At 37.6% G+C, this 26299-nt stretch overlaps 1 protein-coding gene across 3 annotated transcripts in view; it reads left to right on the top strand.

The window, feature by feature from the left end:
* The window catches only part of LOC109855037, an 86432-nt gene that overhangs the window by 27944 nt on the left and 32189 nt on the right, over window positions 1-26299 (top strand). The gene's annotated exons all lie outside the window — the stretch shown is intronic.

Raw genomic sequence — 26299 nt, 5'->3', positions numbered from 1 at the left:
CCAAAATTGAAAAGGCCCATGAAAGGACGAAGATTTGCGACGATTGAGGAGATTAAGGCTGCATCGCTGGAGGAGCTCAAGGCAATACTCAAAAGTGCATTTCAGAAGTGTTTTGACGACTGAAAAAAGCGCTGGCACAAGTGCATTGTATCAGAGGGGGATTATTTTGAAGGGGATAACATAATTTTGGATAAATAAATGAATATTTTTTTATAAAAATGAAAAGTCACCTTATTTTTTGATCACACCTCGTATAACGCAGCTATTTGTCCTCCTAACGCTGCTTCTTGTCCTCTGTACAACATTTCGACTGTTTCTTCACAAGTTCTTGAGTGCTCAGTGATAAAGTGTATTGTAATCTTCGCCTGTTACAACTACTTTTGTTGCAGGACTTCTGTTTGAACAACGTAAAAAAATTTTTTGACAACCCTTTCACACGATGCATGAACATACGTCTGAAGAGCACCGGGCTTACATTGGGTTTTTTTGTTTTGCGGCCTCTATGTAACTATTATTGCGATTTTCTCATTTGTTTTTCAATTATAATTTGTATAAGCAACTGAAGATGGCTCAAGTGCGAGTCCGAAACGTTTTGCTGTAAAAGTTTTTGATGTTGAAAGTTTAAAATTGTATTATTTAACAACTGTTTTGTGCTCGTAAAACGTTACGACCTTAGTTACTGTTGTTGTATTTACAAACCGAGCGTTTATCTCTCTTTCTTTATGAATTTTTAATTTTTTCTCGATATTCCAGTTTACTCAGTTTCGCGTAATAGAGACCGGAGTGCCTCTCTTTGATATCGCGTTCGATTCTAATTTCTCACTTTTTCAAGACCAAATCCGTATCGCGTGTTTGCGAAAACACACCGGGACGGTTACGAGATATCGATTAATAAATCGAGGCGGCGCTTCGTTTAGGGTGGTTACATATTGACACGCGGAGTCTGAATCGCAGGTTGTCAATGGCGCGACACTCCGTATGACACCCGATAGACTTATTGCGTGTACAAAGGGCTTCTCTATGTGTTAGATACATGGGAGGTTGATCGAGCGGCTGTCACCTGTACGACCAACCGCCATACCGAAATTCCTGCTTGCAGTAAACGCGGAGTTCGGGGTTAGAGAGAGTTACTATATATATAGAGTATATGTGTACCTCGAATACCAATCTCTCTCGGACCAGAATGGAAGCGCGCGATTTTGTGGCGAATTTTATCGTCCCCTTAACGAAAATACATACGTGCGGTGGACACGAAATTAGTTTGAAAACCGCGCGTTCTTCTTCTTCGAGAAAATAAGAAATATGAAAATTGTCTCTTTAAAATATCTTACACACGTTGCCAACTAAAATATGAAAGATTTGATTGTATCACTAAAAAAAAGAGCAAAAACATAAATTTAGTAAATTACAAAAGCTCTCACATATACAATTGTTTCTTTTTTTCTATATAAAAGAAATGGAAATAATGTTTTTAAAGTTTCGCACGTTGTTGAAACAGAGAAAAATCGGGCTTGCGTATTAATCGCGAAAGCTTTAGTTAATTTAGTAGGTAAATTTCCTTTTTCATATATTCGTTTGCTGCTGCACAAAAAAAAAATGTCGCGCACGTTTGCGACGTTCGTAGAATTCTCTATTTAAAATTGCACGTCATCGTACATTGATTGTATGAATAAACGTTAAAACGCATGAGAAAACATACGAGGATAGACCCTATTCGCGTTTCGTGCGTCATGATAAAAACCACTTTAGAACGTAGGCCGATCTCCGGAATAAAGTAGTAGTTGCGAAACGAATTCACGAGTCCGTGAAAACAAAATAAAACGCGGCTGGAGAGGTCGAGAGAGAGAAAACGGACGAGGCGCGGACGTTTCTCTAATTACCGGACCGGCCCGGATCGTAAAGGCTCTTGCTGTACTGAAAAAACGAGAAGCAACGACGAACTCGTTTACGACGTGTCGTGAACACGAGCCGCCTTTTTCTACTGCGCAACAAGAATTCTCGTTAGGACGAGCCAACTCGCGGCAGGTCCTCCTCTGCAACGACGAACAAGGAAGAGAGAGAAGAGAAAAAAGGAAGGACGAAGGGTGTTGGTTAACGAGAGAGCACTTCTGATCCCTCCGGGAGTGGAGTTGACGAACTCTCGTCAAATTCCCGCCATCTTAACTCGCTACGTCAGCTTGTCATTTTGTTATCCGTCGAATTAACAAGTGGAAGGATCAGTGGAGTGTCGCGCGCATTTGTACCGCGGGAATATAAATTAGATATTTCTCCGTCTGTTGTTGACAAGATTATTTTTTCTTGCTTCCGACGCATTGGTTGTAACAAGTGATTGTTTTCCGATAAATAAATGAAAGAAAAATATTACCTCTGTAGAAATTGGAACAGACTTTGGAACCGAAGCGTCTCGATTCGAGAGAAATGCTTGATCGATTCCGAGTTCTTATTTAGGTAATATCCCAATCGTGTTATGTAAACAAAGAAAAAATCCAAATTCTATGACAGTAGCGCGAAAATTGCAATTCGATAATAATACGTCCTCGCTCGACGAAGCGACGACGACGCTCGCGAGGACGCAACGCCAAGTGATATTTCTCGGAGATACTCTCGGAGCGTCTGGCTCTGGCAGCTGGCCGGAATGTGACGGATAAAAGCGAAGCGAACTGCGACGAGGGTGGTGTTTGAAGGGAGGGTTAAACGAAGGCGGGAAACGGACGCGACGCGGGAGGAAAGAGGAAAGAAGGTAGTTGTGTAGTCTCTGCCCTCTCGTCGCCTCACAGCCGACTAGTTTTTCGTTAGCTCGTCGTCCCGTGAAATCTGTCACACCCCGGCTGTGGCCTACAGCCCTGAACGGGTATCCCTTCGGTAACCATCGTCCCCGGCGCGCGTGTACAACATGCACACGCGTCGTCGCGCGCACCGGTGTGTTTGCATACACGCACACACATGTACGTGAAGCCGGCGTTTATATATCGGGTGTGCGCTTTGACAAGCGCACCGTTCGACGCAGTCATTCACCGACCGCAAACGTTCTCGATTGGCCGTGCTCGGCGACCGAACCGCCGCCTTGATTCAGAACGAGGTTACCAACTCCGAACATACAACGCCATCGCCGCCGGCAGCCCATCGCGTAAGGTAAGCACAGGTGAACCCTGAACGCATGAATGTGGCCTCGTAATTACGCATGCTCCTGAAAAGACAAGAATGGAGTTTACGTACGCGCAAAACAAGAAGCGATTTCGATCCCGACGAAAATTCATTCAATCGAGTTGTTTTTCTATTTTGATTTCCAAACACGGAAGTCAATCCTCTTCTTTTGACAGTTACTAACTCCTAAGACCTTAAGTCCTTAAGACCCAGAGTAGAGTAGAATAGAACTTCGAGCTTCTCCTTGAGACCGCCAATTACTTTCAGTGATAATAAATAAATTTTTCTCGCGAATATTTTGTGTCACGCGAGTTCTTCCGAATATTTAGGTAATGACGTCCAAGAACAGTTGATTGACGACTTCGTGAAAAGTCTAAAATATTATTGCGACCCAGAAGAAATGGAAGATATGTAATTTAAAAAATTGCAAAATGCACAAATATTATAATAAAACAAAGCAGAGAACTTCAAATTTGAATTTTGCTTTAGAGCTCTGAAGCAGTTCTAATTGTTATTTAAGAAACTTCGTCCGTCTTCGCATTTACAAGTCTAATTCTATATCATCCTGTCTACTGTAACTCCGATCAAAAAAAAAAAAAAAAATCGAGGACGCTCAGTAACTAAATTCAAACTGAGAGAGCGCGGAATTTTGACTCGGACTTGGCCGCGACGCGATCGACGATCGACCTCGTTCTGAATAATCGATTTCGAAATTCGCCCCGATAAGCATACTTGAAACACGTGTCAGAACGAACAGAGTTTATAATGACTCCCATGGTGCTCGTTTAGTTTCCCGACATAAATCCAAAGAGGCCAGATTATCGGAAACTAAAAAAACTACGGATTTTGTCGCGGGACGCGAGGATTTACATCTTTCTCTCTCTTTCTCGAAAAAAAAAATCGCTGAATATTTCGCGAGATAATCTCGAGATATGCTGCATGAGAATGCAAGTCCGCATGAAATCTGCGACGCAAAGCGCATATTGAGAGAGATAAATATTAAGAAGATCTCGTCTGTCTTCGGGAAAATCTCCTCGTGGGAGCACAACAGATTGCGCGGTGTTCCGTAAGACGTAGATTGAACGAAACCCGCAAAGTCATTGCGAAGATACAACAGGAATTAATCATTATCACTAGAATCTTTTCGTACAAAATAGAAAGAAACTTAAAATAAATGATTCGTGCAATGACAGAGCAATTAAGTAAGAAGAATCACATTCTCTTCGCAATTACGCAATACATCATGTACGATATTTTTTAAAAGGATTTTTAACTTTTTACGTTAAGACAATCGTCACTTGTACGCACTCTTTGCACGCTGTCTTCGTTCGTGCGATTGCCTTCGAACTGGGTTATCTACATCGGATTAACACGAGCTAAATAAATATTGAACATACGAGAGAACTTTGCCAGAGAGAGAGAGAGAGAGAGAGAGAGAACTACGTACTATCTTCGGGGAGACAAACGCACTTATGTGTAGACACGTACACGTGTGTTTAGTACGCAACACGAAAGGGATAAAGCTGCCGTGTACACCGAAAGGGGTTCGTCGAAATTGTTAGAATGTTTGTTCAAATACACACGTTGGATTAGAAGCAATAAGGCAACCGCGGATGTTATACATATACGCGGATAAGTTTCGTTCGAGAATTCCGTTCGCGAAATTTCCGACCGAAAGGCTAACATTTTGGATGGAGAACGGATGAGAATCTCGTGCCAGAGTTGAAACGTGAAGTCGTCAAGAAGTCTTGTCGGGAAGGAAGCCCGAAATCTCCTGCGGGATTAAGACGTCGAAAGGTACGAAATTTCGATATTCCACGTCGAAATTTCGATATTCGACGTCGACGCAAAAATTGCTTCTCGATGATAAGAGAAAATCTCTCTCTCTCTCTCTCTTTCTCTCTCTACATATAAACCACAAAAAAACGTTTCTCCTCCCTCCCTCCCTCCCACGTATCATTTAATTTCGGAACCACTTATTGTAGAATCTAAATAATAAATAATTCCTCTATACATTTCCGCTTCTTGCAAATAGTATCGCTTTTTCTTTTCAATGCAAATGCCCCACTCGCGAATAAATTTAGAATTACTAAAATATCAACCGCGCACACGCGGGATGTAAATGTTGTACGACGTTGTAAATTTACATATTTTTTTGTTTACCGCGCGTTACATACACGTGCAAGATTCTTCACGAATTTTACACGTGTCGTTTGTATTCACCGTCTCTTATACACATAGAATTATAGGAATAACCCAGTTGCACGTGTGACAGGAACATCTGCAATTTATCTGAATTTCTCCGCCAACTTTTCACGCTTGCCTTCTCGGAGTGAACCTTTGTGTAGAAACAATGACAAACTCATGTTTCGTCGTTTGTCGGAGAAACAAAAGAAGAATTTTATCAAATGCCGCACGATATGCACCCCGCAGGTGATTTGTTATAAATTTTCTCTTTGTCATTACGCCGCGAACGTTCGCAACACGTGACACGTTGCGCATCTTCTTCCGCAAAAATCTATTTTTTCTTGCGAGAAATTTCTGTCTTCTCGGAGAGAATAAACATAAAATTCTCGCGTAGTTTCGCTTGTAAAATTGGCTGCGAAAGACGATATTTCACATCCGACACCAGGATTGCAAAGCACATGAATCGCGCGAAGAAGAAAAAGAAAGCAATTGCAGCGCAACGGGCAATGCATCGATAGGCGTATATATGTATCTTTTCGCGAGTTCGTGTCGGCAAACACGAGTTGCGCTTTCTCGCCGCGCTCGTAGCGCCGATATATATTCCCCCTTGACGTCCCCTGTGTATTTATGTATATCGCATTATGCACCTGTGACGCGCAAGAGTGTTGGTAAACACGATACGTGTACGTGTGGGGCTATGGTATGGCGTAATGGCGTTGGTATGGGATAAGGCGGCCTGGTAGGGGCGGTTTAGACCCTATCGATCACAAGCCTCGTCCACGACACATAACGTGCCCCCTCGCTTCGCTTCGTAACCTATTTCTGCAGGTCTCGAACGATAGAGAAAGAGAGAGAAAGAGAGAGAAAGAGAAAGAGGGAAATGGAAAGCGGTGAAAATCGTAAGGATTGGAAACGAAAAACTAAATGGCGGAGGTCGTCAATCATGCGAATCGTTTCGACGTTTCTTCGATGTATTTCCGCGTAATGAACAGCTCGAATTTCCGAATCACCGGCCGAGCTTGAAACCGAAATGCAATAAAAAAAAAAAAAAAAAAAATAAAAAACCGTATTTCGTCCGACTTCGTCGCGATATAGCGGGAGAGCGTGTAATCTTGCAGTGCTATTACTTCGGGAGATTAAAAATCGCTCGCATCGCATAAAATGCGCTCTTCTGACGTGACATTTGATACGCCATTAAATTTTGATTAGACGTTTAAAATACGCTCGTGATTTAATATAACTGTTCGATATATATGTATATATTTTAATAACTAATTGCTCTCTATAATTGCTTGTTGAGATATTTATAGATATATTAACGCATATATTTTCTAAAACAGAATTTTTTCGATATTTCATGTTTCCCACGCATAAAGAAAATATTATATTTTATATTATCGCACTTAGAATCTTAAAAAATTATTATTTCTAAACTTCGAAAAAAAACATATTTTTAGAGCTTCTAAATATTCTTCAAGAAATATGAGAAATACGATATACGTAATCCAAGCTTTCGCAAAAATCCGTTTTTTGGCGTGTTATGTCGAGGTAAGCAATGTATAGGTACATTTCTGGTGGATGAACGCATTGTCCGAAATTTTATTCGTAAGGAAAAACGACTGGTATTATTGTTGAAAAATTCTTTCGATAATATATATTTTTTCAAGTTATTTTCAACTTATTATTTAGAATTTATTTATTATTTTATTAAATTTTAAGGCCGACTCTTGTACGTGCTTTTATAATTCTCCGTAATTCGCGATCGCCCGGAGAGAAAAATTTTGATGACAGGTCATATATATCGTCCGCAAAGACCGAGAATGCCGCGGAAATAATATAATGGCCGTAGTTGTGAATACCGTCCAAGAAATGTATACGGGGCCAAGCAAGCACACCGACTGAACAAATAGAATGGACGTATTGTGCGGCACATTGTTACGAACATGTCTTGCGTTATTATCTCGTTCGAAGATTATTTCAACGCGATGCGCCGTGTAGTGAAGAGAAATCAATCTCTCAAAAAAAAAAAAAAAAAAAAAAAAATTAGTCTCGCGACAGAGAAAATCGTAACATACATAAATAAAATATCAAATAAAAAAGTTTTTCTTCGAACGAAAAACAAGAATTATTTCTTCCGAAATTAAAAGCTCACTTATCACGCTGCGCGATGTAAAGCGCAAACACTTTAATGTTAAAACTACAACAACGCGGTCAAATATTATTTCACGCAAACATTTACATGCGCGATCGTGAAAATTCTTTTATTTGTAAACATTCAAAACAAAAGAAACTCGGTATTATGCTGCTCTTTTCAAAATAAATATAAAATATGATAAAAATAAATCGAAGGTGCCGGCTGTTATTTTAGTTAGCGTATAAACATGATCATTCTTTCTATAATATAGTCAAAATAATTCAATCACGTTGACATTATACGTATATATAGAAGTATTCGATTTACGGTAACGACGTAATCACATACTTCGATAGTTCGCGGTGATAAGTTTGAATGATTGTTTCGCCGGAGCAAACTGAACGATCGATCAATAATGATAATCAAGTTTCGCCGTAAGCACTTAAGATCGAGAAAATATATCAAGTGCGATGCAAAAGTGTATCTGAATCCTAAAATAGTTTTATTTATTTATCTCAAGCATTTTATACCCGATTATATAAATGCGTTCAAGAATCTCCAATATCTCGCCAAATATACACGCACATGTACACTTTGGACTCCTTCGATCTGCTATACGCACCGGTTTAAACCAATCAATCGTACCTACGAGCTTCTATGTACTTGATTGATCAAAGCTCCGCACAGATACGCGCGCGTATATACACGTTCTACCGCGTTCTGAGAGAGATTTGAGGAATATTAGGTTGCAACGTCAAGCTCACACGAAATCAGAAATCCATTTCGACACGTTTATCTATTGTCGATTATAACGTTGTCAAATGTAAAAAAACATCCGCCCGTATATTCGAATTAATTAATTGCAATAGAAATTTTTTCAATGTAAGAATTTGTATCGCAAAAGCTTCCATATTTTGACGTTCTAACGAAACGACATTATTGTTACTTGAGATTTGAGCGTTTTCCGAACTACAAAACTCGCGTGCTTGTTTTTTTTTTTTTTTTTATATAATGTGAAAGACAAATAGTTATCGCGAAAAGAGAGAAAAATGCCAGTTGTGTGACAGCCGAGAGACGAAACGATTCGAATAATCGAGAATAACAAGCAGAAGCTATCAATCACGGAGGGAAAGGAAGAGAAAGAGGGAAAGGGCCTCCTCATCTATTGTTCGTCACATCTGCTCGGATTATCGGCGACGTAAAGGGGATGATGAAAGTAAACCCTGTCCCGTCCGCGTTAACTTACGGCTTGCTTTGAAAAATATTTATATGTACACCGGCTACGGCGCGGGGTCTTTAACGGTAACAAAGACCCCGGCCGCGCGCACCACGACAGCATCTATACATAACTGTAAAAAATCAATATATCTCTGTACGTTTTTTTTCTGCACACAACGCGCGCGCGCGCGCGCGCTTAACTTACACGCGGCTGTGCGTTTTTTTAAAAATATTCACCCTTGCTTTCACTCGGCTAGCGAATCCGCGGCCATCGTCGTCGTCGTCGTCGTCGTTGTCGTTTCGCGTGCGTGAAAAATTCAGGAATCGATATGCACCTTAACTATGACGTAATGTCAGACGTGTCAAACTCGTCCCGCGACATCGTAATGATGGATGACGAAAATAACCCCGCGCGCGCGTGACGTTTCTCTATTTCTTGCTTCGTCCGTTACGTTAAACTCCGTTCGATTTCGTAACACGAGTGTGATAATAATCGCGTCGGATTTTTGTATACGATAGAAACAAATAATAAGTATAAAGCGTGTAAAAATATCTCTTGCACGTTGAATAGCGTCTAAATATGTTTAACACACATTATCCATCCGTTGCTCGCAAAGCGGCCGGCAATTATAAATAAAACTATTTCTCTATACGCGTTTCACGTGTGTGTGTGTGTGTGTGTGTGTGTGATATAAAAAATAAATTTCTTAAAAACAAATTTTTTCCGAACGATCAAAAATAACTCTCACGCACGACACACAGAAATCGTTGAACATTTTTTTTTGCGAACTTTGTAACAGGATTACCTCCGAACGCTATCCTGTCCCCGTGAGTCGTCCTCTCTGTGCGACCGCGAAAAACTTTCGAATCGCACACATATGCGCGATTTCCCTCCACTCGAAACTTTTCGTTCAAAAGATCGCGCGCATGACAAAAAAAAAAAAAATATCGCAATTTTGATCTCCTGCGAGACTTCATTCGTGATTTACGCGTTTACTGTCCACGCGTTGGCTGTCCATTTCGCGGTTAAAATGTGTATGCCAGAAACGTGAATATTCAAAAGTTCGCTATGGCTGCGCCGAATGCATAACGACTGGATTAATGTCAAGCCCGGCGTCGCTCTTCATTTTTGCAGATGCACTTTTTTTTTGGACATTTCCAGCGCGCGCCGCATGACGCACCTACGTATTCGCAAATTTTTCTAGAAAACGCGCGTCACTCTCGCACATCCCCGTGTCACTACCGTTTTCCCGTTGTTAATGTCTTTCTTGCCTTATAATGTGAAAAAATGAGGGAAATTAAGGAATTTGTTGTTTACTGCAAAAAAAAAAAAAAAAAAACAAAACGGTATGCTAGTTTTCCTTAAAACAATAAAATATTGCAAAGAAATAATTTGCAACTTCTTCGTTTAAATTGCTATATTTATTCTCTCATTTTTATCTGCTTTATTTTTTTACTAATCTTTGTCTCTGCAATGAATTGCACGCGGTTGTTCTCTTTAAATCCCGGTTTATTCTTTCTTTCGTTGCTACATGATGTGAAAATATATGAAATAGATGCGAGATTGAGATTAATTCCAGATTATCGAGTAACCGAAGCAATCGAGAGAAAGTAGGAGATCAACGAGATCAACATCTGTACTAACCGTGTCATTTGGTTTTTTTTTTTTTTTTTTTTTTTTTGCTATCCTTTCGCCGATTCTCGTTCGTTTTTACGATGGATTATACGCGCAAACGTGTCGGTCGACTTGTGCGTCAGTCGATTTGGGTTAACCGGATCGCGCGACAGAGACTGTCGAGCTTGTTAATTTATTTCGCATCTATAATGTCGCCATTATAACGACGATATTGCAATACGGCGGTCTCGTTTGAAGACGCGTTTGCACAAGCGATCGTCGTCGACTCGATGATTGAGATTCGATTTGATGTGTCGCGATCGTCAATTTACGATATCTACATCGCGAAGTTACTTTCGCATATTTTATTAATAATTAATTAGCGCGGAAATGAACACATCAGTAAATTGATGCGACCTACAAAACATTATTAGCAATGTCAAGTTAATTGCCGCGTACACGAATTTCGGGAAATAATCATGCATATATTATACGCAAGTATGTTAACATTATACCGAGTATATCGGCTAAAATGTTGATTATATATCTGATATTCCGAACCGCGCATTTGCAAAATAAACGTAGATGTATGCGCACGTCAGATGTTTGACGTTCGCATATTAATCGAAAATGAAATATCACCTCGATACGAAGTTAATTTCAATTTTTAACGAAAAGTTTATTGTTTCCGTTCGCGTAGTTTTTTTTCATAGAGTATGTAGAGATGTATTTTTACGTGGGTGTATTTTTTGAAAAACTCGGAAACGTAATAGTTCTCTTGAAAAAAAAAAAAAAAAAAAAAAATTAGCGCGAATTTCCTTCTCGCGAGGCTGACGTACGCGGATTAACGTGGTAATTTCCGTCGTAACGGAAGATTCTCGCTACGACGAATTCTTGGTAAACGTGTATCGCGCGACATTTCCGCTGTGTCGGATACCGATTTTCGAGTTTCTCGGAGAAAGTCGCTGCCGGATCGGTCGTTAGCGAAATAACGTGCGACGCGCGACGAACAACGCAATCTCGATCAGATTTCAGAAAGACCAAAAAAGATCCCGAGAGTATTTCGATGGAGATGCGCAGAGAGCATAGAGAAAAGTATCTTTCGAGAGATAGAAACGACCGTGTTCCGTACAAATATACAGGACGTTTTCAAAATCGAAAATTTCTTTAATAACAGATCAGCTAATTTGAACAATTTTTCTCTAGCAAAAATTGTTGAGATGATTTTTGATGATTCGAAAATCTGTTTTTCGCAAATTGTGTGCTTTGGAAAATTAAAATGAATAAAAAACTGCTAACTTTGCTTAAATTTAGGAAAAAGCGTAGTAGAATTTTTCGCGGATTAATTAATTGAAAAAAAAACACGCAATATAAAGGATAAAAAAAAGTTGTAACGAATGATAAATTTTTTCAACTTAAAAAAGAAATTGAAATTCGAAATCCCCAGCCAGCAGAATCTATTATTGAAGGGAAACTTCTTATGATTTTGAGACGCGCTGTATCGTATAAAACTACAGATAAACGGAAGTGTCATATTCGCAGATGGTCGCTCGTATCGTCGAAGTATCGACAGTGCAAGAAGGACTTTCTCCCATCTCTTTTTCTCTTTCCTCTTCATCATTATATTGATAGAACGCGAATAAAACGTGTATTTCGACGAAATACATGCCCGGCGTATTTACAAGTAGATTTTTTTTTTTTTTTATTGTTCAACGATCGCGTCGCATATCTCTTTGCCCTCTCTCTTCCTTTCTTTCTCTCTCATTCGATCTATCACTGATTCTATCATCCGTTTTATTTCGGTCCTACAGCACCTCGTTCAATCAAACGGTGTAAAACACTTTAGAACTGGTTTATAACCCGCGAACGTGCAGTTTATAGCGCGTAGAATTGCTGCTGCAACGGCGGTTACATAGAAATAAATGTTTGAGCACCGTAATTGATGGAACGTGTGCGCTCTACTAATGTGCCGTTTTATCATCTTTTTCGAGAGTTTACTTTCAAAATCACCGAAAAGTAAATATTGTAAAAGTTGGTTAATCGCTAATGAATCAATTTCAGTTTATTTCCGTAACAAACATGTTCTTATATTGAAATATTACATTTCCGCGAAAACTTTTCTAAATTTATCGCTTTAATTTTTTGTTCTTTAATCTAGGGTAAATGGGACTATTGTGGCCATACAGAAAAAATGGCCGTAGACTGTAATTTCATCAATAATTGTTTAATAGTGCATTTTTGTAGCCATTTTTAAAGATAATCAGTATTTACAGTATTACAGTTTATGTACGTACACTATTTAAAATAACAATATTGTGAAAATTATATAATATTTTTACTTTCGATCGCCTGCAAAGTTTTACGTGTGTTCAATAAAAACTGCTGTAACGTCGAATAAATTACAGGTAAGCTGCCGTAATCAATATTACATTCATAATAAAAGTACATAAATTTGTAATGTAACCAATAATTTGTGTGTGTATTTTCATTTTTATTATTTATTTATAAATACAATGGTATTTTTTCCCCACGCTTCGGGAAAAATGGCTCATTTTTTTAAAAAAGTTATATATAAATATATGTATATATTTTTTTAAATGACTGTAGTATAATCTACAATGTATTTAATCATCGAAATAAAAATGTTTTTAATTGTTTTTATAATTCATATAAAGTTGCGTTTCATAATTAAAAAAATACTATGCATGAAAACATTAACAACAATATGTAATAATCTTTTACGTACAATAAAGTTATTGTATTTAACATATAATTACTAAATATATAATTAAATTACATAATTATAAGTTTTACTTATATCTTTTACAAAAAAACATGTATGGCCATCTTTCTTCTAAAAGTTGGGTAAGATGGCCAATGCACATACATTTTTAATATTTTATATAATATTAAGTTTCTGTTGTTTTCTCTTTAATTTTGAAAGTTATTATTACTTTAAGCTTCAGTGAAGTGAAATAAAAAAACAATATTAAAAAATAACAAAAATAAAGGTCTGTTTTTTGCATTTAAAGAAAACTATGGCCATCTTACCCTATAATATACAAACTGACCCGCAATGAAAAATAATCATTATTTAAAATATAATATTAAAAATCTTGAAAAATACAAAATGTAAAATATATAACCGGAAGATGATATTAATTTGCCAAGGATATTGATTTTTTTCACATACAAAATACACATACAAATACGTGCAGCACGTAGTAGTACACGTTACATATTTGAAGTTTGCGGTAGCCTGACAGACGAGATGTATCAGTTCTCAAGATACATTAGTACATAGTTTGTTCAGCCTGTATCGAGACGTCAGAAGCGAGGAAGTTTCTTCCACAAATAGTGTTCTTATACATATATATATATATATATATGTATATATGTATAGACGCATATAGCTGAGTGATAGAAGATTCAGAATACATTTAAAATTGTTGAAAATAGTAACGTCTCTCCGCTACATATACAGGGTGTCTGACAACGAACTATAAAGCCGACGTGTGTAGGTAGATCGAGTTATTCTGAACAGAAAAGTTATATACCATTTTGCAAAATTCGCAATATTTATTGAGATATGAATTAATAAATGTGAACCAATGAAGGCGCGGGGAGCGATGATCGGACTCTATAGGCGTACACGANTATCAGATGAAAAGAAAAATGGCTTCTCTCATGTAATGTCTTAGTAACGAGAGGCGGAAGTAAACAAACAAGCGCGGACGACTCAGTTTCTTGCGATCGGGCGCTATTCGGCGGTACGCAGCGAGCAGCGGCGAGCGAGGAGTAGAGCTGATAATTGTGCACGCCTATAGAGTCCGATCATCGCTCCCCGCGCCTTCATTGGTTCACATTTATTAATTCATATCTCAATAAATATTGCGAATTTTGCAAAATGGTATATAACTTTTCTGTTCAGAATAACTCGATCTACCTACACACGTCGGCTTTATAGTTCGTTGTCAGACACCCTGTATATCGCTTGATGAAAACTTAAAAAGACGGTGAAAAAAAATCCCAACAATTTGCATGCTAGTGCGCAACGACGAGATATCCAACTGCGCGACAATGTTTCTTTTATTATTTTTATACCGTTTTTTTCTTTTTTTCTTTTTTTGGATTTATAAAACTCGAGATCGTTTGAAGTCTTATAAAAATGCACGAAAACCTAGTGAATTCACATATCGAGCAATTTCGAACGCTGTGTATATAATATGCGCCGTGTAACCGTTACTATTTTTAAAACTCCAACTAGTATTTTTTCCACAAAATAATTTTTTTGTGTTATTTATACGAAATAACAATGTGTACTGCTGTTCGTTTATACAATATGATAAAAGACACGCACAAAAAAAATAGAAAAACATATCAATTTGCAAAATACGCTATACCGGATATTCCCCGATTATACCGCGAGTATTTTTAAAACTAAATTCGCGAGGGAGCATTTCCCGTTTCGGAGCAGATATCGAGCGCACGTATCAAACTTTAGAGACTAATCGCTTCTCTCCGATCTCACAAAATAATTGTCACGCATCTCGAACACCCGGCGCATATGTAATACACGCAGATACACCGTAGAAACGATCTCATCGGATGTGCACAACATGTTTCTCCGGCGAAGCGCATTCCGCGCAAATTGCGCGCCGCACGTGCACAGATGCGTGGCACGTAATCTGTTCGTCGTGCGAAAAGCAGCTGCGATGCGAAATCGCTTACCTCTCGAGACGTAGTGCTCTATGACGCGACATGACGTCGAGGCTCGTCGAATAGAACGATAACGGCGGCGTCTTCTCGGCTCGTCTTTCCGCATGTAACATCACGTGTAACGCCACATACAAGAGCAACTAATGTGAGCGTTTCCGATGGAATGTGCACGAACTAAAATCGTCCCCCTGTTGTGTCGTATCAGCCTTGCGTTCCACGGATGATCGGTCCTTCGCTTTGCCAGCGATCAAGTACTCGAACGGTTCCGCCGCGAGTCTTCGCTATCTTTGCGTAGGAGAGACTGAAGTGGGTGTTGAAACAATTTTTACGTTTTCTATCATAACCATCTTAAGAGCCGTCTACAATGGAGAGTTGTAGGCCGTAATAGTAAGAAATTGACAAATCACAGGCAAAGTACAGAAGAATAATCGATTGTGATTTGTCAGTTTCTTACTGTTACAGTCTAAAACTCTCCATTGTAGACGACCCTTTAAATTTAACGTTAGGATTTATGATTTTTTGGTTTTTATAAAATATTAACCGGTATTCATTCTTTATTTATTCTTAAAAAACAAAACATTCCAACTGTAGGATCTTATGGAATGTGATGTATGACGGGATTGAAAACAAATGACATGCTTTAAATGAAATATAATTCGAAACAGTATTCGTTACAATACGGATATAGAAAAAGGTAAAATAATAACTTGCGCTCTTAGCTCGTTTGTGGTCGACTCGCGCTCTCGTTTTCTACTGACTTCTCTAGGAGAAAACGTCAGTTGCTCTGTTTTTGAACAAAGAATATACAATTAGCGATCGGTATAAACTTCGACGCTATCGTCGTTAACGACAAACGAGATAATCACAATGGCCCACTGGGCTCTGCTGACAAAACAAAACGCAGAGCGTTTGAGATAAAGAAACTACATATAAATAATAAAAGTTAGAACGCAGAACGCTCGAAACGTGAAACTCCCCACACAATCTCTTGTAACTAGTTCTTAAAAAATAAATACTTTAAGTAAAGTACTTTAACTGTTGTAACCCACCTAGCTTCGAGGTAAATTGAAACAGCAGGGAAGGTGAGTTGAAACAGGTAATGGTTATATCAAAGTAAAATAATATATAGTATTAATTGATTTTTATTCTAACAAACATCGTTAAAAATATTATACTTAAGACGTCTTTTTGAATGGCAACATAGTAGCAAATACTTATTATTAATTATAAACTAGATAATTTTTAAACCAATATATAAGGTCTTACGAGCCATTCGCAGGATGTTTGTGCGGAAATTGTGCGTGTATATATATATACATATATACACCTGTAACGAATTCTACTTGTAAAATTTTTACAAGTGAGTGTTTTTTGAATTGAAATTTCAATTCTTAAATTCATACTGTCATGGTACGGAAAGCCGGAGATTCCAGGTTCGACTCCTGGCCGAGGAGTGTTTTTCGCAATATTTTAAAATTAGTTAGAGGGGTATACGGGGTCTTTCATATGTGAGATGCAAATCCAGCATCTCATATGAATTTAAGAATTGAAATTTCAATTCAAAAAACACTCACTTGTAAAAATTTTACAAGTAGAATTCGTTATAGGTATATATATATATATATATATATATATATATATATATATATATATACACGCACAATTTCCGCACAACCATCCTGCGAATGACTCGTAAGGCCTTATATATTGGTTCAACTTTCAACGAGTACCAAAAATTGTTTCAGATAATTTAATATCATTCGGTTAAATCAGTCATTTAAACTTAACATTTTTTTGAGAAAAAATTAAACATAAACTAAACTTTTATAAACCAAACATTTATAAACAAGATAAATAAGTTTCATTTTGTATTAATTATAAATTCAACATTTTGGCGTTTTTTTGTAATTAAAAATCAATTTGAATAATAACAATCATAAAATAAACTTTAATCTGGTAAACAGTTGTGACATACATATTGCAATTCGCCTTTAGTGCAATTTTCATGAGACCTCTTGCACTCTATAGATTGCATCCATTTTTCATTAGATGTACTGTTTGAAGATAATTTCAAACAACATAAACAGAAACAATCTTCATTGTCATCATCCTTAGTTCTATTGTTTTGAGCAGATTTCAATTGGTGCTTTTTTATAATAGTTTTTTTTTTTTAAACCTAAAATCGAGGTGAGTTGTGAAACAAGATGTGTCAACCTACCTTACTTAACCTTTTAAAACTTTCTCACAAATATTTCCTACAAAATAATAAATATGAAAAAAAACTAACTTCACACATCAAAAACTTAAATTATTAGGCCACAAAAATATCAAAGTCAAAAACTAGGTTAACATATATAAAATAACAAAAAAGATACTACATTCCAAAAAATATTACGAAATTAAACAAAGTTAAAGACGAGATGTAGCCTCCGACTCTTATTGGTAATTCCAAAGTAAAAAAAAAGTAAAAATATAGTCGAAACGTTTTTCAACTGCATATTTCTATGTATTATTTATTTATGCACGTCTTCCTGCATTGACTCTATCATCGCCCTTTACACTACTTTTTTTTTTTTTTTTTTACTTTAATATTACGAAAACTTAACCCAGTAAACAATTTGTTCGCAATTTGCCGGCAAATTGTCAGCAATTTTAAGCAAAAATACTCAGCAAATTGGCATCAACTGTGTCCGCATTAGGCTTCGATTTTGTTGCCAAAGCTTGTCGACAAAAAGTAACAGCAAATTGCTAGCAAAAACCGAACACACAAAGCTTGATACATATTGAAACATATTTTGGTCTGAGACCAAATTGACGCCAAATATGAAGCAAGATCTGCGCAACACGACACAGCTTTGCTTGGTTTTTGCCAGCAAGTTGCTGTTATGTTTTGTCAACAAGCTTGAACATATTTTTGCTAGCAATTTTGCAACATTTTCGCCAGACAAAACAAACTCTGCATCATATTTGATGTCTTTCTGCTAATAAAAATTTGTAACAAGCATTTGGCAAAATCTGTTTCGACAGATTTGGTTATCCGGGTTACCTGAGGCCGATTTTACTGCACGAACGTTAAAGAAATGCACTCGCTCACAACGTACATCATCGACAACTTATTGATAGTCGACTGTTATTTTACATATATTATAAAACTATATTGTTTCCAAATCGTCAACTGTGTTATAAGTTTTGAAATATCGTCATTGTTTCAACTTACTTCTGTTTTATTTCACTTGGGTCTCCCCTACGGCAACCGGACGAAAACAAACACGACTAGTAGAAAAATATCAAAAATATATTGTCGAGTTTTCGAAAACATTATTCCCGCATAATATCGCAAAGAAATAAAAACGGAAAATTTCAAGTTTTTTCAATCTCGTCGTCGTGTAATATATGCGTGCGCGTATATGCGTATATGCGTATGGTTAAAATTTCAAACTACTGTAATAACTGTAAAAAAAAAACTCTTGCAGTTTTCTCGTACAATTGTCAGTTATCGAACGACGCGAGTTTTCATTTTTTATCACTTGTTGTACTAGGAGTGAAAAAGTTTAAACGTAAAAATTTTAAACGTTAAACTTTAACATTACAGTTATCTAGAAAAAGGCGCGAATAAAGAATAGCAATCTAGTGCCGGTGGGAAAATGTGATCTTATCCTGTAAGAGCGGCCAGAGATAACAGCAGCCAGCGAAGGAAGCCTTCGTTCTACGAAGCCGGATTCGTTCTACGTGCAAAACAGAGAGAATTGCAATTCGTACAAGTGCGCGGCGCGATCACAAAGTCCTTACCCGGTCTTACACAGAAGACCGGCACGACTGTAAGTTCTTTGAGCCTGCGCGAAACGAGAACACGTCGAAGAAGAGTTCAAAGACAAAGGGGAACTTTAGATTAATATAAAACGATAAGAAAAAGGGGGAGTCGCACTCGAGCGACCGTGAAGATTATCTCCCGTGGTACTGGGTGGATATCGCGATTGTCGGGATGACCGAGCGATGTTTCATTTTCGAATGACTGCCGCTTGCTATGTACGTGCGTGCGATAAAAAACTGATACGTACGCCGTTAGAAAAAGGAACCGGCAGGATATTCGTCGCGGTGCACTGTAATTTCTCTTTTCCTCTCTTTCTCTCTCTCTCTCTCTCTTTCGCCAGCGAGTTTGTCGATCTACTGTTCTCTCGCTCGTCGTCCTCGTTTTATATCGATGACCCATTGTGACACATATTTAGCCGCTGAACGCCTTAATTGGAACGAGCAGATACGTCGTAACGTTAAATCACTATATGTAACAGAGCGACAGAGTTTTCGGAATAACCTCGTCTCTCTGGAAAAATTCGTTTCCGCTTTGTGTCGATATTTTATTTGTTGCGTTTTATTTATACGGTGCGGCACTTTCAAAAGGTACGTAGATTTTAAATCTCGCTCGTTCTCATTCAAATTGAGTCACGTGAATTTGTTTAATAACATCGCACGGTTATTTTGATTAATAAAAAATTTAATCAGCATGTAAGTTGAAATTAAAACTTATTGAAAATATAGAATATTCTAATTTTGTTTATACACGTTGAAACGTTTTAATTAAAATATCTCTTACAATTTCAATTCGACGGTAAATATCAAAGATATTATACCGGAAAATTGTGCGCGTCTAGGAGTTGTGTAGGTGTAGGAACGCATTAAAATCCGCAAAATGTGATATTCGACGCGAATCCGCAGTTTGCTCACATAAACAGAAAGATGAAGAGCTCAAGCGTTTTGTTCCGATTTTGCAGTCCGTAAATTTAATTCCCGCGCAGTTATTACGAGCCATTTCACCTTTTGTCCGAGAAAATCCCAGGAGGATGACAGGGTTGCGTCCCGAGCACACGGGAACTAATTAATTACATCCGCAAATGCAGCGAATTGCAACAATTAAAGTTTCAAAGCAGACAAAATTGAATTGTTGCCGGCAAATACGACTTCTCCGAATGCAATCACGACTGATTTATCCACGCGCGGATTTAAATCGTACAGAGAGAGACAATTACGATAATATTACACATTGCAGCGAATATCTCAAAAATCTCTCTCTTGCGCGATATACAAGACAGTAGTTAATCTTCTTAAAAAAAAAACGCAAATCGCGCTCGCTGTTATACATCCCCTACCGCCTTTACAAATTGAATGACGAAAATAACACGATAAGTACATAAAGTAGTTTTCGAATATTTTACGCGATACAAAAACGGTCGTAAATACGTAAATTATTCTAGGTCATTTCGATGTTAATTAATTCGGTAATTAATTCGTTTCCACGCGCGATGCACACGCGCAACGAAAATACGTAACATAATATTCGCAATAATCGATATCGGCGCTTCGCGGCAATTTAGATTTCGCGAAATTCGTAACGCTCGTCCGCGAAACAAATTCGCATTGAAAACATCGCAGAAATCCTAGTATCTCTCTCTCTTTCTATCTCTTTCTCTTTCTCTTTCTCTCTCTCTCTCTCGTGACGCGGTTAACCGAGGTGTAACCCATTCCGTCGACTATCACGTGGGGAAGGGAGTCGTGTGAACAGAGACGAGCCGGTCGTCACACGTGCGTCTTGTTCGAATGTGGCATGTGGCGCATATGCGATACCTCGATAAAAACGTAAAATCACGTTAAAAACGTTACGCTCAGCGACGAATCAACCTTACACCCGAATCGCCGTGAAACAACATAGATTAAAAAGCCCATCACGAAAATTCTATTAGTCGCTCCGTTGCAGCAGCGGTGTTGTGAACAAACGCGTGCTATCGCGTTTTCTGGATATGTGTATACGAATTTCGTTGAAACAATTGCGATTTCCACATTTGTAGACGGTAAAAATCGTATCGGGAAAATAATCGTATTTGTATAAAAATAATCTCGATCAAAAACAAACAAAACAATTTCTCGCGGCCTGATACGCGGCGAGATTTCAATAAATTCGAATATTATTTGCAAAATTCAAAGATTTTATCTCTCCATTTGTCATAATTCCTATTTTTTTGCTTTCTTTTTCTCTGTCTTTCTCTTTTCCGTAAAAAAAAAAAAAAAACAATGTCTCGTGTGTCCTCGACACAGTCGGGTCAAATTAAATATTAATGATCAATAACTCGTGACGGCGGGAACGAGATTTATTGCTCATAATCAGTGGCTAAAAAAACAAAAATACGCGTTTCCGACGAGAATTTCTTTCCGAGAGATAGGAAGCAAATTAGACGTGAAATGCAATTGTGCACTTGTCGGTTCCATTGTTGAACGTGGAAGACTGATGTCGAATGTGACTCCGTGCGCGGATCACTTGAATGCAAAATACGCGGTTACTATTTGCATTATTTAAACGAGACGTGACCATTTTCGGTGAGAAACATATTCGGAAAATGTAACGCGTCGTAAGCGCACACTGTCCAAAAACTCTCGCCCGCGAGTTTCGCGAAATTTCGTAGCCGCGAGATATTTGCTATCGCTCGTATTTGCGAGATGTATATCTCGATTAGAAAATGATTAGGGTTTGCCTGTATTGTGCTCCGAGCGCAATCAGGTAATCTCCATGGCCTGTCTTATTGTGAGAAGCCTGATCCGGTGCTGTTAGTGTCTGTATCAGGGCATTACCGTATTATTTGATACGCGTGGCATCCCCGTCAGCGCCGCAATGAGGACTGCTCTATTAGCGCATTAATTAAGAAAATCCTTATGCGATCCTGATTGGGTTTTTTTTCTAAAATTCTCAAATGTGCGCGACAAATTGAAATAGAAACATCGAGAGTTTGGTGAACATTTCTTTATTGAAGTCGCAATTCTTACTGTTGCAAGTACTGTACATGTATATGTAATGTGAAATAAAACATAATGGATCGTGCAGAAAAAATTAGAAAATTAACACACGAATACGTGTTAAAAGATTTCGTGTAATTTGAAAAAAAAGGTACGTAAATACTACATTAATTGTTTGTAAGTTAGATTAAATTTAGATTAAATTACTATTATATGTAAATATACATTATATATAATCAATGAATATAATTGGTCGTGAAGAGCCGTTCGCTGGATGTTGTGCGAAAAATATGTTTATATATATATAGACGTGTACATATATAAACGAATTCACATTTTTCATGTGAGTTTTTGAATTGTAATTTCAATTCTTTTAAATCATATAGGATGCTAGATTTGCATCTCGTATACAAAGGACCCCGGATACCACCCGAAATTAATTTTAAAATATATTGCGAAAAAAACTCCTCAGCCAGGAGTCGAACCTGGAACCATACCCCGTATGGAAGAGGTCCTTCATATACGAGATGCAAATCTAGCATCCTATATGATTTAAAAGAATTGAAATTAAAATTCAAAAACTCACATGAAAAATGTGAATTTGTTTATATATGTACACGTGTATATATATATATAAACATATTTTCCGCACAACATCCAGCGAACGGCTCTTCACGACCAATTATATTCATTGATTAGTTTAAAGACTTAAGAGCCCGAGATGATTCTCAGTGTTTATCACTAATACATTATATGTATATATATATATATATATATATATATATAATTTACAACTAATATTCAGCGTAAGGCTTTATGACCGTCAAAATGTCTCTTAAACAATAATAATATATATTATATATAATAATTTCTATTATACAATTATTTTCTTTTTTTATGTGTGTGTGTGATTATATTTTGTGATACTTTGATTTTTATGTAAGACGCACACAAATTTTATATATAGTTTTTAAATAAATAAATATATGTAAATATATATATGTAAATTGAAAGTCTAATATCCACAAACCTTCTTCTCCTTACAATCTCCTATCAGGGTTTTATCAGATCCGCCGTACTAAGGTCCGATCAGAAAATTGCTATCAGGGCCAAAATGTAACACGACGTTACATTTTTGATCAAGGCGCTGTCAGGCTGCCTTAACAAAACCTGATCAGGCAACAGGGCAAAACCTAACCTAACGCGCCCTTCTTGGGGTCGCGTTTGATTTTCTACTCGAGAATATAGTCGGTCGATAAATCAAATGCGACAGCGGACGTTTTTTTTTTATTTTGGAAATGTCTTCAATTATATAAAACCGTATATTTTCCGAGTGTGTGCTTGTTAAATAGATGAATCTAATAGAGAGATATAAACTTTTTAACGTTATACTCTGCTGTAGAGAATTTTTGAAAACGTAGAATAATGTCACAAATTGTATAACAGTGAAATTGTATAACTTGAAATCAGCAGAACGCAAAATTTTTTTATCAGTTCGCATATTCGTGATTTAACAGTTCGTCCTTTTATTAAGCGATAGCGTGACTGTGAAATTAAAATTTTCGACGAAAAGGAAAATTACAAAAATTGACAAAAAAAATCACTTCGTAAAATAGAAGTTTCGCGCGCAAAACGAACGCGAACGCGTACGTGTATCCGCCGACTAAGTATTACACAATTACGTAATTGAATTCGTGCGCATTCGTTTTTGCCGTATGACCTGTAGGCATTACCGTTGGTCTCGATTACACATCCAGCGGATTCTTGTGTGAAATGAGTATGAGAAATTTCACAAGAGGGACGGAGGAAGAAGAAAAAACAAACCCGCGCGCCACACGCGATAATCTTTACTCTACTTTATCCCGTGAGAAACATTATTTAAACGCTCGACGACAAGAATAGAGAACGTTAGATTCGAGTTCGCGGATTAAAACATAACGCTTTTTCACAGAATATAGCGTAAAAATTTATTTAAAACAAAAAATATATTAGGGTAGTATATATTTTTTATATATATGTTTTGTTCTCAATTAAAATATACACGGTTTGCGATAACTAAACACAGTGTGTAACGCAAATGTTATTTGAGTTTCGATGTTTAATTATGTTATTGCGTGCGCGCGGAGTTGTGTGTTTGCAAATTTCGCCGTAGTTAATCAAATGTGCGTGCGGCCGGGATGAAATATGGCGTTTGTCACGGGCGAATTAAAATCTCTTCGTATACATAATGCGTTACAACAGCGGTCGAAAGTAAACCAAAGAACGCGAATGAAAAAAAAACACACACACACACACACAGTGAAAAAACATTATAAAAATTGGAATACAGAGATCACGGAGGAGAGTTTTCTAACGTGCGCGGAGTTGAAATATCGAGATGCATTAAATTTCGAGAACAGAGTTTGCGGAAATATACAAACGCGCGCGTGTGTAACTTAACCAGGGAGGAAAATTTTAATAAAATTCAACACGCGATACGTATTTCTGAAAATCTAATCGATTTTTAATTGATTTTTCCGAGTCATACGAATCTGTGTATCTGTCAATCTGCATTCTCCGAACCGAACCGAATAAAAATTCGAATAAGTCGCGTGTTGCTTGCTTTGCTTAATAAAAAAAATAAAAAAAAAGTCCCGATATATATATATATATATATATTACATCACTCGAAAAACTTGTGTTTTTCTACGAACGAGAAGCTACTCGCGAGAAGTCGAATCGAAAATACATATATTTTCTCGGATAACCGCGCAAATGTGATTAAATGAACGTCCTCAATTTCGAGTCGATTTCGCGGTGGCGAAAATTTTCAGCGGAATAAAAATATTTTTTTTTCTTTTTTTTTTTAAGCTGATACGTATAACCACACCGCGTTACAATATTTGTGTATAGAAACATTTGCAATTGAAATGCAGACAAGATTTCTCTGCCTCGATGTACCCGGGGGGAATTAAAAACCAGAGAGATTACCGGGTGGTGAATTTAAAAAAAAACGACGTAAGTTGTACACGCGGCGTGGTGCATGTGTTGCACCACGACATGTTTCATTTTTCATCTGAAAATCAAACAATGCGGGCGAAATAACCGGATCGGTGTTTGCAATGTTGCTGAACCCGCACACACACACACACAGTCCACCCGCGTTTATTGAATTATCCATTGTCGAAGTGCTTATTGTTTCGTAAATTCGTATTCTCGTTATAATTACAATCGTTCGGTATTATGCGAACGACGCGGGGGGAGAGAAGAAATTTGTTGTTTACGTTTCGGGGAAATATTCGCTGTTTACAGTTACATTCGCATGTATTTTCTGTGTTTTAATGCATGTATTTGCATTTTTGAGTGAGAAAAAAATATTCTTCGCGAGAGCGTAACGCGCGCGTCACACGCAACAAAATAATTATCATAAGAGCGCGAGAGTCACAGCGCGAGAAAGGACGCGAAATGTTACAACAACGTAAGTAAACAAAATAGTAATAACGCGTAATTAAAGGTGAAAATCTCATCGGATTAATTTTGTTTAAGAACTCACTTTTACCTTTGCTGCCGATGAATCCCGGCGGCGTTCTGTTTCGAAACCGCGTAAAAAAAAATCTCCGTCGACGGCGAGAGTTGAGCGTGTGCGGTCTTAGGGTTAATCGACACGCGGGGAAAACCGTTCGTTAAGACATTGTACGGAATATAAATCTACACCGGAGGAAACACAGAAGGTTGCGACTTGACACGTGTGTCGGGTAAGGGGAAGGAGGAGGTGTATCGCCTCTATATAGAAAGCATCGCGCGTGATTTAATGGGAAAAGTTCGCGGTTCGTGCGGCACGAGGTAAAAATCAACGTCACCTTTCTCCGGTTTCTCTCTATCGGCCCGCGAATGATCGCGAGGAAGATGCACGGCTGAATATAATCACGTGCGTTAGAAGAGGAAGATCCCGACTTTTCTACTTCGTGCTTCCTTCGCATGCACAGAAGGAAGGTTTGCCTCGGCTTCCTCTCGGAGAACGACGGTATGCAGGACAGTAGGTCACTATCAACTTGTCGGTATAAACCGCCACAGTTTCCCCTTCCCCGACTTATTTTCTTCCTCCTCTTCCTTCCTGCGCGGATTGTGTCTCGCACGAATTGCCACGTGCACGATATATTTCGATCGAAATTATTCTCATTTCGTTGCAGAAAAATTCTCAATCGCCTTAATGTACGTGTGTTCTTTACGTATCTCTCTTAAAAAAAAAAAAAAAGAAAATTAAATTATAGCGAAATAAAAATTACTCGAGACTGCGTTGCGTTCGTCTGTCGAAAAAATTTGTGTCTCCGCAAAATTGATTTTAGCGTGAAAGCATCGACGAGTCAATGTGTGCACCGAAAAAATTATATTCTTGTAAGTAGAAGATTTTATACTTAAAAAATCTTCTTAAAGATTTTAGATGATATTCTTCTGAAATTAAGAATATAGTCTTTTTCGATAGTGAGATATATATGTTTTTCTATAGAGGCTTTTTATATTCT

This window comes from Pseudomyrmex gracilis, unplaced genomic scaffold (genome assembly GCF_002006095.1).
Source record: "Pseudomyrmex gracilis isolate BER0280 unplaced genomic scaffold, ASM200609v1 scaffold_79, whole genome shotgun sequence".
NCBI classification, from domain to species: domain Eukaryota; kingdom Metazoa; phylum Arthropoda; class Insecta; order Hymenoptera; family Formicidae; genus Pseudomyrmex; species Pseudomyrmex gracilis.
Note: the sequence above shows the minus strand (reverse complement) of the source record. Positions and strands in the feature narration are given on the sequence as shown.